Below are 13,092 nucleotides of genomic sequence, written 5' to 3'. Positions count from 1 at the left end.
TTCTCCGCTGTAGATTTGTGCTTACCCTTCTTTATAATGCTACGTTTGGTCGCCTTGTTCACCTTCAAAGTTTTGACCGCGTTCCCATTGAGCTTATCGGATCTTCGTAATATTCCAAAGTACGCAGGTGGGCTTCAGTTCTTGTAATTATCTTACTATTTGAAATAACAACTCACAGGACCTTTGTGTTAGTAAACAATACTGTATTTTCTAAGCGGTGCACATATGAAAAACATACTTCTCACTTAATCATAGCCACCCCCAAATTGGCGGTCTAAAATTACTCACTTAAAATGGCGTACTTCTCACTCGTTCACTAGCTGAGCTCGAATCCTTCCTTCCTCCTACTGGTTCAAGAAAAACTCCTCTCTTTTATAACAACTGAAAATCAAAAGTACATGATGGTAGGCATAGGCTCTATGATGGGCTACCGCTTCATCTTCTCTCTTTGCCTTTAAAGAAGACGAAAACATAAAAGAAATGCAAAAGGTTTATCACACACAGAAATCATTTACTTAATGCTTTTCTGCCCACAAAGTGAGGAAAAAATTATCACAGATTGGCGTACATATTTTTCAAACAAGCCGATAACAATCTCAAGGAATTCTCCCGAGTCTAGTCCCGATTTTGGCTGATGTTAGTCCGGCTACCACCAAACAACGACTAACTGAATTTCTCATCGGAAAATCTAACAACTATTTACGATGAATAAACATAGGACGTTTATTCTCCGTTCTAACAATAGTTGTTTTTCATTGTGGCTGCTATTGGAAAATAGCGGTGGCCAGCTGCGCTGCATTTGTTATCTTTGCCGCAAGTCGCAACTCTACAGTAGTCTGTGCGTAGTAAACTCGCTGACTTTGACCAGATTCTCCTGAGCAGATATTTTCAGGCCACAATCTCTACAACATTTTGAACATTTTACAAAAATACATGTAAGAATACTTTCCAAACAGCTACTTGAACCCTCGTTTCTTTTCATAACAGAAAATTTCGATAGTAAGATGGGGCGACATCTACCAATAACTCCGATTTAATGCAACACGAATTTTCGCTCATTACAGGATCCAATTCCGCTTAAGTGTTTGTTGTGCTGAAAATAACCACATTTGTCTGTATGTGTTAACACACAGCATAATCGTTCCATTTATGTAAAATGTATATTAAAGAAAGTCTCAGTTATGGAGCTGCTACAACTGTCAGCTGCATCATAGTTTTCCTTTGATGTGCTTGGGCCATGGGAATGCCCTTTCTGTCACAGTTGGTGTAATGGATATTTTGTATGTTCTCTTTTGTGTGTTTGACAAGCCAATGCCGTGTCGTTTCTTATGAACGGGAGTTGTATTGGTGTGATGTATGAATGTTAATAAGAATTTTCTGAAGATCTGATGATGACAACAAGATTCTGTTGAAACTCATCAATGTGAAATAAAATAAAAATACCTGGCGATCTTGGCTTCAGGAAACTTTCCTATCCCTCCAGAATGTTCAGTAAAATTACACTAAATGAAAAAGGAAAGTTTCCGAGGGAGTACCCATCATTCGAAGTCTCTTGACTGGGTAATATCTCTTTATATTCTACTAATTATCCCTGCACAATTCTATGAGTGAATTACGTTTCCTACTTGGCCATCTATATATTCGCAGAATCGATGCGCAAAGTAGTACAGTACTATTACTATTCCATGAGCGCATAATTACTCTTTATAATATTCTCTCTGGTGTGTTGAGGGGACTTCTAGGATCTCCTCCGTGGCGAATAGCCGCATAAAATAATTGTAATTTTGCTATCGAGATTACTGGAAGAAAAAGATTGAAAATATATTGTATGCTACTCAAGAAAATATATGCTGAGCATTTACATCAAAGGTGTGTAAGGAATTTCATTATATAAATATATATATTCTATAATTGGAAATTTGCACGGAGGTGTCGTTTCGTTGGTAATCAGAAGGGAACTTCCGATGAATTGGAAACGAACGTGCAATTATTAGATCCAAGAGCTCCATCATTTCATCGGATAATTCCGCTTGATCTGAGGTTTCCCGACTGACTACGCAACGCAAGAAAACCAAAACATTTTATTTACACAGGAATGCAGATCGCTTCGAATCATCGGGACTGCGGACAAGGAGAGTCATCGTCCGATTCTGATTAAACTAGTAAAGCTTAATTATAACTTTCTTGAGCGACTGTGATATGGCTGTTTATGAATGAGATCATTAATAAAATACTAATAACTAATTCTTCCGGGTTATATGGCCGTGGTCCATGGAATTCTTCTACTCCTAACGTTTCGTCCAATACTACGTTGGACATCCTCAGAGGTATGGCTGGTCCTGCTGAGTCCTGCCGACTGACGAGTCGGGCGTCGGAGAACGGCCTAAATATTGAGGAAAGTTGGCGTGGTCTAGCTTGCACATAGTAGCAGAAAGAAAACTAGTCAAAGATAAAATGTAACTATCGATAATAGTCCGTCATAGATAAAAATCACTTATCGATTCTGTAACGCCACTGTCCATATCTTGCTTAATTTCAAGGCCTCTTCTTTTCTATTAAAATTATCTTCATGTTTATAAATTTCAATAGCCTCCCAATACAGTCATGGATAATAGTTCGTGGTAGCACTTAAAACTGTAGTTTCAGAAAACTTAACTACATTGTCACCTGACTGAAGTGCATGTTCCGCAACGGCCGATTTATCTATTTTTCCCAGTCGGCAAAGACTTTTATGCTCCTTTATCCTCGTATTCACACTTCTTTTCGTAGTACCAATATAGACCTTCCCACAAGTACACGGAATTTTATACACACCGCTAGATGATAATGGTGGCCTTCTATCTTTAACAGAACGAAGTATTTGTCCTATTTTTCTGGTAGGTTTGAATACCGGTTTCACTTTATGCTGCAGCAAAATTTTGCGATTCGATCTGTAACCTTACTAATGAAAGGTAAAGGCACCGTGTTCTTCCATTGCTGTGTACCATCCTTGTCCTTCGGCCTGCTGTAATTAGTTCGTAAAACTCTATTAATTTCTTTGTTTGAGTTCCCATTCTTTTCGAAGGCCTGTTTCAGATGATTCGGTTCCGTATCCAGATGTTCCGGCGTACAAATCCGTTTTGCTCTGTCCACTAAACTTTTGATTACACCACTTTTTTGTTGTGGGTGATGATTGGAGTTTTTATGTAAGTATCTATCAGTATGTGTGTTCTTCCGAAACACTTTAGGTTTTAGACTGCCATCGGTCTGTCTCATGACTAACACATCGAGAAACGAAATAGCCTGGTCTTTTTCCACTTCAATGGTAAACTGAATTTTAGGGTTTATGCTATTAAGATAATCAAAAAATTCGTCTAAGGCCTTTTTACCGTGTGTCCAAAGCACGAATGTGTCGTCTACATAATGATACCAACAGCATTGTTTCTTATTTGCTTTATTCAACGCTAATTGTTCAAATTTCTCCATGTAAAAATTGGCAATCGCAGGGCTCAACGGGTTACCCATGGCAACACCATCCAATTGCTCATAAAACTCCTCATCCCACTGAAACTGGCTAGATGTGAGACAGTGTATGTGCATGCTAGACCACGCCCACTTTCCTTGGTATTTAGGCCGCTCTCCGACGCCCGACTCGTCAGTCGGCAGGACTGAGCAGTACCAGCCATACCTCTGAGGATGTCCAACGTAGTATTGGACGGAACGTTAGAAATAGAAGAATTCGATGGAACACGGCCATATAACCCGGAAGAATTATCAGCAACAGTACCATCCGGTCGTGAAAGCCTTCATTGTATAACTAATAACTAACTTTCCTCCTCACCAGCAACCAGTATAAACACAATATTAATTAAAATTATATTGGCGCCAGTGTGACAAGACTCTCTTCGATTGCTCTATAATACATGTATTTTCTGTTTCCATGATGAACTACGAGAACGAGCTGGAACTAAGCTGCAGAGACATCCTGTGCTGATAGTAAAGGTTGCCGACAGGAAAGGTTCCACCTACTAGACAAGAATTGCACTCCAGATAAAGGCTAGAACAAACCAATTTTTAATTTTGTAGTTAAAATAGAATTTGAAATATCTTGGAAAGAAGTTTTCAGAGAGTAGTTAGCTTGTAGAATTTTAATGTTGTGTGATTATTATTTCGTGTGTGAGCATTTAACTTGACTACCTCAGTGAATTAATCTGAACGTTAAACTTAGTTAAGACATTAATTTTGAAACAATATTCAGTGATTTATAAGCTGTCATATATAATTATTTCATGGTATTAACTAGAGCTGCATATAAAATGTCCATGCATCAGCAACAAGACGTGCAACAGCCTTCAGCTGTTTGCGCCGAAGCAGAGGCCATAGAGAGCAATGCTGAAACTGTTGTGGATAGCGGTAGCAATATAGAAACCCCCGCTGGTTCAGACAATGTTCGTACGACACCAGATCAAAATGTTGTTCACCCGTTAATTGTGATTATGCAGCAGCTATCCCTCTTAGCAGAAAATGTGTCCAATCTTGCTAAGGCACAAACAGAAGTCATTTGAGACTTATCAGCTGTACAGGCTGAACTTCAAAATCAGTTACGTGAAAGTTTAGCAGAAGGGCAAGCCGAAGTGAAACGAGAATTATCAGCAGTATAGTCTGACCTGCATAATAAGTTAAGTGAAAATCAAACCGAATTACAGAATCAATTACAAGAAAGCTTTAATCAACTAGATCACAGGTTAAATACCAAGACACAGGGAATAAAAAAAACAGGCAGAAAGATCCGAACAAAATCTCATTGCTCAAATTGAACAGGTCCGTCAGCAATGTCAAGAAACTACCAGTAAATTAAAGGCGGAACTAAGCGATTACGTATCTGTCAAGATAGACACGATACAAAAACAAGTCGAACTTGTTCCTTAATTAATACAAGCACAAGAGGACATGCAGAGTGCCGTAGCTATGATACCTGAAATAATAGAATCATAAAACAATCTAAAGAAGCAGTTCGACGAAGTCAAGGAAAACCAGACGAATGTTGAACATAGAATCAATGTACTTACCGGAAAATTTTCAGAAATAACATCAGAACGGCAGAATTTTTCTCCTGAAAAGATCGAAGAAACAGTGAAAGTAGCTTTGCAGTCGATTTATGATAGTTCTGAAGAGAATTTCTTTAACAAAGGGTTGAAGGAAGTCCGTGACCAACTTGGTGAGGAATTTTCGTGTTGGAAGGAGAATATTGAAAGATCGTTAAATCTCTCGCAGGAGGATTTGGAATCCGCGCGAAGCAAGAAACAAAATTCTCAAACTATGCGTGACATTCCGTCAACGTGAAGGTCAGACGCAGACAGAAGTATAACGTCACAGGTTAGAGTTGATCTATCAGATTGTCACCGTGAAGATTTTGAACAGGATGATTTTTGGAATAATAGTGCGGTAGAAGAAAAAATGATTAAACAAAGACAATTCCAAATCTTTAATCCTGATAAAAGGAATGTTCATCCTGTAGTTTTCGTTAGAAGCTTTAGAGGTCTATTTACACGATCTTGGACAGAATGGTAAAATATTAGTTTTGTGTCAGGATATATTCAAGGATCAGGAGCATTGTGGGCATCTGAGCAAATATCGTCCTGTAAAGTATATAAAGAATTTGAGCAGGCTTTTCTATTAAAATACTGGTCTGCTGGAATACAAGAAAGACTAAGGCAGGAAGTATTATATCCTGAGCCTTTCTCATTCTATAGAGGATCCCTAAAGAAATAGTTGAGAAATATATTAACAAATCATTATACTGGGACGTAGTAATTCCTTTACCCGACATACTCAGAATACTTAAACCCAGATTACCCACGTATTTAAGGAATCAGCTTTTGTACATAAATGATTAGGACTTACTCGTTTATGACCACTCTTGATCACATTGATTTAACTGAGGAGGACGGTCAAAGGTCAAGAGAAATGTTCCATCAAATAAGAACAATTGAAGCAAATCCGAGCTACACCAGGAACTGAAATGGCAATAATAGTAACAGTAATAATAGTCTCGACCAACTATCTTATCCGTGAAGACTTAGAAATGGATTAAATGGAAACAACAATTATTATTATAATGGAAATTTCAATAACAGTGCCGCGAGGGGCAGTTTCAGGAACAACAGAAATTTTAATCGATTTAATCCTATGTATGGGAATACAAGACAGTTCTACCAACAGCCGCAGAATAATAACAATAACTACACGAACCAATCGAGGCAATACCGACCAAATTCACCTCAACAGACAGGATTGAATCACGACTCACCACAACAACCGATCATTACTGAAATAATTGACGATACAAATAGGGGATCTGTTAGGGGCGAGTCAGTAAAAGTGCAAATGTTACGATATAATGACGGTGAGCTATTAACTGAAGAGTTGACGAAAGATTTAACAATGTGTCAGAATAAAAGATCGAGTGTTCCTGTATCGGAGGTATTTGTCGAAATAGAGGAGAATCCAACGAATGTAATACTAGACACCGCCACTTCCGCCAATGCCATCTCAGGCGATATTTTTAGGAGAATTGTTAAGAAGAGGGAGGTACCAATTTTACCGGTACAAAACTGTAAAATCATCGGAGCTGTAGGAGTACGATCTCCCAATGTCAAAGTACAAACCCAATTGGAGATGAAGATGGGAAATGTAGTAATAAGATGCACGTTCCTTGTAGTAGAGAAGTTGTTAGTGGATTGTATTCTTGGTATTGAGAGTATGCAGGAGTACGATTGTAAGATTGATATTTCGGAAGGGAAAGTTAAATTTAGAATAAATGGAGGAGAGATAGCACTGGACTTAAATAGAAAGGAGACGGTGCATAAGAAGTATTGTCGCGGTGCCACCATTTAATTAACTGATACTACAAACGGTCGTTGGAAGGACTTCTCAAATAATTCGATGCAGTATGAAGACTTTAATCAAACAGCAATATTTAAAGCCAGTGAATCAAATCAGCTTACCGTAGAACAAAGGCAGTAGCTTCATCATCTGTTAGCGGCTTGTGAAGAGATTTTTAATGAGAAACCGGGAATTATCAGAGGGTATATTTGCCACCTGCAAGTAAAGCCACATCAAACTTACTGTCACACGAACTATCCGATCCCCTGGCGATTTAAACAATCTGTTCAAAAAGAGATAAATAGAATGCTAAAATGGGACCTGATTAAGCCATCAACGAGTCCATATTGTTCCCCGTTGTTAATCGTTTCAAAACCTGGAGGCAACATACGATTAGTTCTTGATGCGAGAGAGATCAAAGAAGTAATAGTACCCGTGAGAACTCATCTGGAAAATATTGATGAGTTAATTCAAAATTTTCAAGATGTTTCGTGCTTGACTAGTGTCGATCTGAGAAGTCCTTATTGGCAAGTCCCCATGAATGAAGAATCTAGGAAATATACGGCATTCATCTATGCAGGTAGAAGTTACCAATTTTAAGTTGTCAGTGCTGGAATATTCGTTTCAGCGTTGGATTATGCTCTTGGGCCAGAATTGCAAAGTCGCATAACTGTATTCGTTGACGATTTATTAATAGCCACGAAGACATGGGAAGAGCATTTACACATCCTGGAAAGGATTTTTGATGTCTTCAAGAAGACAGGAATTACAGTAAACCTACAGAAGTCTCACTTTGCATTACCACAGATTAAGCTCTTGGGGCATATGATTGATGCAAAAGGTATTCTGCCGCCTCAGAAGAAGAAGTGCAATTAGAAATTTTCCATCTCCACGGAATAAGAGACAACTGAAGGGATTTATAGGAATGGCGTCGTTCTTCCGTCGTTTCATAAAGAATCAAGCCATGAATTCCGAAACATTAAACCGACTTCTGCGGAAGGATGTGCCATGGCAATGGAGCGAAGAATGTGAACTAGCGTTTCGAGACATTAAAGACCAACTCGTCAATGTATCCTTGTTATATCACCCTGATATGGCTGGTGAGTTCTCTCTTTCTACAGATTCCTCGGATGTTGGATTAGGTGCCTGTCTCTTTCAGATAAGGAAAATAAAAGGAGTAACAACATTCTGCCCAATATCATTTGCTAGTAGAGTTTTATCACCATGTGAAAGAGCTTATACAACAACAACACATGAAGCACTTGCAGTTATCTGGGCATTCAAGAAGTTTAATTATTATTTATATGGCCCAAAAACCATTGTGTATTGTGACCATCAATCACTAACAATTTTGCAGGTGTGTAAATTATTATATCCCAGATTATCACGTTGGACAATGACACTACCGCAATACCAGTTTAAAATCGTTTATGTATCTGGCAAGGAGAATATTATTGCTGATGCACTTTCGAGATCTCCAGAAGGTTTAACACAGGAAATAGAATCAATCAGTACTTCAGAATTACCATTACTACTGTTGCAAGACAATAACTGCAATGTTTACTATATACATCACTGTAGAGAGATGAGAAATTTACAATGGAAGGATCAGCGATGGAACAAGATATTTCAGATAAAGGAACAACAAAATTCAAGTGCCAATTTAGATCACTACAAGTTAGTGAATGGAGCATTATTCTTCAGATGGGGGAAGGACAACAATCCACGGTGGTGTGTGTGTATCCCGAAAGAATACGAGGAGAAATTAATTTGGATCACCCACTTATCATGGGGACATTTTGGGATAGTTAAATGTGCAAACAAAATGGGAGCCTATTGTTATTTTCCGAATATTAGGAGGAAAGTGCACAAATTAATACAAAAGTGTTTAATATGTCAGAAAGAAAAACCAGATAATAGAGGTAGTAAAGATGTTCTGCATTCAATTATTCCACAAGAGCCAAGGTCACTAATTTCGTGTGATATCTACGGCCCATTTCCACGGTCAAGAGGAGGAGTAAGATTAATTGTTGGATTTTATGAGGTATTTACAAAATATGTAAAATTATAACCATTAAAGTGTGCTACTGCCAGAGCTGTTGTAATGAGGTTTGTGCGAGACTATATTCCACATGCAGGTTTACCTAAATCCGTGATTTCAGACAGCCAGAATTTTTACTGGATTTAAATGGAAACAAACACTAGCACAGCTTGGAATTCGGCAAATATTGACATCATGTTACCACCCTCAAGGTAATCTAATAGCACGAGTTTTCCGGGAATTAAACAGATTCATGCGTATATACTGTCGCAATAAACAAACGTCATGGGCTGATTATCTGTCGGAATTTGAGCAAATATTTAATGATCTGCCACATACCTCAACTACCTTCACTCAAACAGAGCTAATGTTTAAGCAGGCTGAAAAAATTTGTGGATAAACCATTTGCCAAAGCGTGAAGATCAAAAACTAACGTGGGAGGAAAAGATTCGATTAACACTTGGCAGTTTGACTGAAAAGGCAACACAACGAAAGTTGACATATGATCAAAGGATACACCGGAGAAAAGGTTTTATTGAGGCAACACCTGCATTCCTTGAAACTGAGAAAGAACACCAAGAAATGGAACCTTATATATACTGGACCATATGTTGTTGTCAGTATACCATATCTGGGATCATACTTGTTGGCCTATCCCGATCCAAAAGGGATAAGGGGTTTATTCCCGCATAATGATTTCAAGAAATTTTTTGAACTATCTTAGAACTTCGACACCGGACCTGAAGAAGAATCAAGAATGGATTTTTATTATTATTTGAGTGAATACATATGTTTATGTGGGTGATAGTTTAAGAGACAGTGAGATTACTCCTGTGATAGTGTAAGATGGCAAAAACTATGCACCTTACATGAAGTCATTAAAGATCACTGAACTCACGTTGAGTGAACAGTAGGGCTGAACAAAAATTACTGACAAGGCACAAAGCATCTTGTAGAGGATATAGTATGGACGTATTGGAGTAATTAATGTTGGGTTATGGTGTTAAAGTAATTCACGCGACATTATGATGTCCAGAGATATGGAAGAGGCAGGGTACAGGAGTCCGGTCAAATTTTTTGAAAATATGACAAAAACGAACCAGTACCTAGACAACCCATGTAGTGGTGCGGAAATCATCAGATTATGCTACATGAAACTTCCCATCTCGTATCAACAATCACTTGCTGGTCATTGTGGTAGAGATACTGAGATGTTTAAGGGCATTTTGCGCGAACTGTAATTCGCATTTCAAGAAGAACAGGCGCGGGAGAAACGCCGACAGCGTGAACAAAATAACAACCGTCGCAATAATGGACCCCAGTGGGATAGGAGGTCAGTACCGAACTACAACGGCCACAATCAAGATAGGAGTAATGGAAACTCGAAAAGAAGGTACATGGAAGAAGTGCGACACTCTCCGGTGCAACATAATAAATCACAAAGGACTTGGGGTAGTAATCAGCAATCTAAGTTATAGGAAGGTTCGCCGTAATTGTATCTCCGTCATTGGAGAACATACTTAACGTGGCCAGTCCCGTAGGACGTTAGGAGGACGTACCGACGCATCTCGTATGCCCCTGAATACGTAGGAGGTGGACAGCTATGCGCAGTTGCGTGAATTAGCGCACCCAGTGAATGTTAAAATGAACCGGATGTAATCACCTACAGAGTGAACGGCAGCATTAATACGCAAGAAATACTTGTTGATACCAAGATAGTGTAACAACTGCGAGCGTGAGCAGTGATCTATATTTGGGTTGTGCCATTATGACATTGCTAATCCAAATCATGTTCACAGGTCTTATGAAACCATTCGTGACAAAAGGAGAAAACGGGAAGAAAATAGAGGAGAGAAGAGGTGTCGCAATAGAACACGATAAAGGACGCTATCCAAACTTCCAACAAAAAAAAATCTTGGTAAGATTGACACATGTCTAAGTTTGTTGTGTTTTATACATGTTCGCAGGCACAATAAGAGGGATGTCTGCCACATAGGAAAATCAGAAGGAAAAAACAAGATTAGAGATAAAAAGTAGTAAATAGTAAATATGTAGTCGGATTGGCCAACACCATGTTAGTCGTAGGAATTGGTAGTTATAAATGGTGATGGGATCCTGTACAGATAATCTTGATTCTCTATCCCTTGATTATGTGTGTGCGAACGACTGTGAAGCAAGTTGTCTTGTACTTTTTATGTTTATGTATAAAAAAGTTCCGTTACATTTCTATTTTAATTGATCCTGAAGTTGATTTAGAAACAAGTAAAATCATTCCTTTTGTAATGAGACAATTTTATTGTCTTCAATCAAAAAAAGTATGGTACTGATGGTTAAAAATGAGCACTTTCCATGTACTAAAATTGGTTGTCGTAGTGTGTTAAGGTGGCGTAACTGAGCAAGAGGGAGTTGAAGCTACGACACCTGGCACACCACACACGAGCTGACAAGGAATGAGGACGACAGCAATGAGGGGTGCACACGGCTGACGATGGTGATGGCCTGCAGACCACGCCCTGAATCGATGGGGCCGGTGGTCAACTCAGCAGCCAAGGAGACGTGAGATCCAGCACCTCTGTGTACGACAAAGAGGTCGGTCCTGGTCTCTGGATCGAGGGCAGCAATGAAAAGGTCCAAGAAGGTTTCTATATTTGTTGCTCGCCACGTCATGTGGAGCGACAGCCCAGCTGACCTTTTGTGCCTGATGACACCAACTTTGAGGACCTGAGCTAAAAACAGGTTCTCGTCTGATCACGGTCCCTCCCTTGCCCTAAAGCGCCTATAGAAGGAGCAATGACCTGTGGCTGAGCTGCGAGAGGTCACCGATCATAGATGCACCGATGGGATCTTGTGCCTGCCGGACAAGATGTCAACAACGAGCTCTTAGGTGAGAGCCAACTTGCCTCAAGAAGATGCGGGTGCCTGTGGCGCCATCTCGGTAATCGACGTTGCTCTCTTCTCAGCCGTTAGCTGTCCGTCAACTTGCTAGCCATAACTAATGTCACTTCCGTTCCTGCATGAAACATGTGCTGTGTATGTGAGTGTGTCAGTATGGATTCAAGTGAATAACATGCACCTCAACGAATGTAAAGTACTCATTTGTTCTGTTTATGAATTATGTTATGAGAAGGTTATGATTTTATAAATGTGCCATTTGTTAAAACGTCATATATTTGTCATGCCATGTCTCTTTGTGTTAGAATAAGATTTCATACTTATACCTTGTTACAAATACACAACAGTGGTTGCTCAATACCCAATGATTCTTGTCATTTTGGTTGTGTTTTATAGATATGTATATATAAAAATAGGTACATGTATGTACACAATCCAGACACTGGACTGGGCCAGACCTTGTTGAATTGTGTAACGATGACACTTACACGATGCACAATATAAATGGCCAGAGACAGTGAGACACAAAAAAAAACCTTTATTAATAAAATGTCAAATGGGCGTTCAGATATAATTGAATGAGAGCAACCACTATCAACTTCACAAAATGTTACACGAATATTGTTCATGTATGCTTTTAGTAATGTAAGTCGAGTAGGGATGGATAACAGAGAGTGAATGGACCTTAATTTATAACTGCGGGCCCGGCCGGGGTGGCGGAGCTGTTCTAGGCGCTACAGTCTGGAATCGCACGATCGCCACGGTCGCAGGTTCGAATCCTGCCTTGGGCTTGGATGTGTGTGATGTTCATAGGTTAGTTAGGTTTAAGTAGTTCTAAGTTCTAGGGGACTGATGACCTCAGAAGTTGAGTCCCATAGTGCTCAGAGCCATTTGAACCATTTTATAATTGCGGGTCTTGCCATTCTAGTGACAAGCACAGAGGTGCATAAACATGTGTACTTGCCCTTTGCGACGTGTGTCCTTGTAATATAATTGTAGTTTTCTTTTGAGTACTCTGAGCAATAATTGTCTCAGGAATTGGCAGAGATTAAAGTAAAATTAAGACTAAATAATGACCACGTCTTTAACAGTAAAACCAGTCACTGAAGGCAGGTACCCTAGGAATGAGTGGAAGTTTGCATCAGAGAGGACACAGTGGTAATTAATCGCCCATAACTAATCACGCAAACAGATTAAGATACCAGTTATGGAGATATTAATTTTGTACCACAGGTGGTAACACCATAGGAGTCATCACCTGTACTACAAAACTGATTTGAAGAGAGGGCCTATGT

Source organism: Schistocerca cancellata, chromosome 8 (assembly GCF_023864275.1).
Source record: "Schistocerca cancellata isolate TAMUIC-IGC-003103 chromosome 8, iqSchCanc2.1, whole genome shotgun sequence".
Classification (NCBI taxonomy): domain Eukaryota; kingdom Metazoa; phylum Arthropoda; class Insecta; order Orthoptera; family Acrididae; genus Schistocerca; species Schistocerca cancellata.
The sequence above is the reverse complement of the archived record's forward strand: the minus strand, read 5'-3'. Positions refer to the sequence as shown.